This window comes from Hylobates moloch, unplaced genomic scaffold (genome assembly GCF_009828535.3).
Source record: "Hylobates moloch isolate HMO894 unplaced genomic scaffold, HMol_V3 SCAFFOLD_7, whole genome shotgun sequence".
Taxonomy (NCBI): domain Eukaryota; kingdom Metazoa; phylum Chordata; class Mammalia; order Primates; family Hylobatidae; genus Hylobates; species Hylobates moloch.
In genome coordinates, this window is record NW_026652282.1 from 112725746 (window position 1) to 112727503 (window position 1758).

Consider the following 1758-nt stretch of genomic DNA (forward strand, 5'->3'; position numbering starts at 1 on the left):
ATGCATGTGTGCAAATGTGTGTATGCACAGGCAGCCCAGGGGCTTCTCTTTGCATTTCACATAAAGGATAGAGCCAAAATATGTAGCTATAGCTTTCCAGCCTCTCCAAGAAGAGGGGTAGTTTTCCCTTGCGTAAAATAAAATCCATTTGTTCAGCTATGCAGAAAGAGTTTTCTTCAATATTGGTTGAGCGATTGAATTTAGATCCACAGTACTCAAAGTACTATTGATAGCAATATTAGGATATTTATATCTAGAATCTTAAGGCTTTGTTTAGATTTATGTGAGTTCTTTGTATATTAAGAATATCAACCATTTAAAGAACTGCTGTTAAATATTCACAGTTTTTCCTAATGTGTTGCTTTTTATTAACAGATTCTTTTCTGATTTTAAAAGCAGTATACGCTAGCCTGAAGAGTATGTAAAATTTATAAAGGAAACAAAAATTAGCCATAGTCCCACCGTCTACACACACACACACACACACACACACACTATGTAAATAGTTGTTATACTATATTTTTTATTTTCATTATTTTATTGAAATATATATATGAATATATATCTGAATATATATATGAATAGTTTTGATCAGCAGTTGGTTGATTCCACAGATGCAGAACCCATGAATATGGAATCCATGGTTATAGAGGGCTGACTGTATATATACATATACAATCCATATCCACAGATTATGCTGCTATATACAATTTTGCGTTCTGATTTTCACTTAACCATATATATATACACATACATGTGTATATATATATATATATATATATATATATATATACACACAATCAGCCCTCCATATCCATGGGTTCTGCATCTGCAGAATCAACCAACCGCTGATCAAAACTGTTCCAAAAAAATAAAATAAAATAAAATAATACAAATAAAAACTATAGTATAACAACTATTTACATAGCATTTGCATTGTGTTAGGTATGATAAGTAATCTAGAGGCAACTTAAACTATATGGGAGGATATGTATAGGTTATATGCAAATACTATACCATTTTATATCAGGGATTTGACCATCACAGATTTTGGTATCCACGGGGGTACTGAAAGCAATTCCTTACAGATACTGGGGTGTGTGTGTGTGTGTATCCATTAATATTGTGATGTTTTTCCATGCATACACACACACACACACACACACACACATTAGGATTCTGCTGCTATATACAATTTTGTATTCTGATTTTCACTTAAGCTTTTATTGAGAACATTTCCCCATGTCATATTGTATATTCTATAAAATATATTTAATAAATGGCTGCATAGTATTTCATTTTATCAATATGCCATACACATTTTCTTTTCCTATTATAAATGACATTTCAATAAACATCCTCAAATATACATGTTTATGAGCATCTTTGCTTAGTTACTATTATATATTATTGGAAGTGGAATTATTCAGTCGAGTTGATGAACATTTAAAAGATTCCAGATACATACCACTAAAGTGTCCTCTATTTAAGGTTAAGCTAATTTACACTCGATGTACAGTCTTAGCAGTAGTGTATGAGTGCTCTTTTTACCCCATGTCTGTTAATAATGAAGATTATCTTTTTATAAATATCTTTATTAATTTCACTCATAATAAAATGTATGTTTTAGTTTCAGATAGTATGGCTGTCTAGGTATTTGGACAGACTTCTGCAGGCAGAAAACAGCTAAAACTGCTGGATAAAGTATATGCATACTATGCTATGTTACAGTGCATATATATAATATATATACACTAT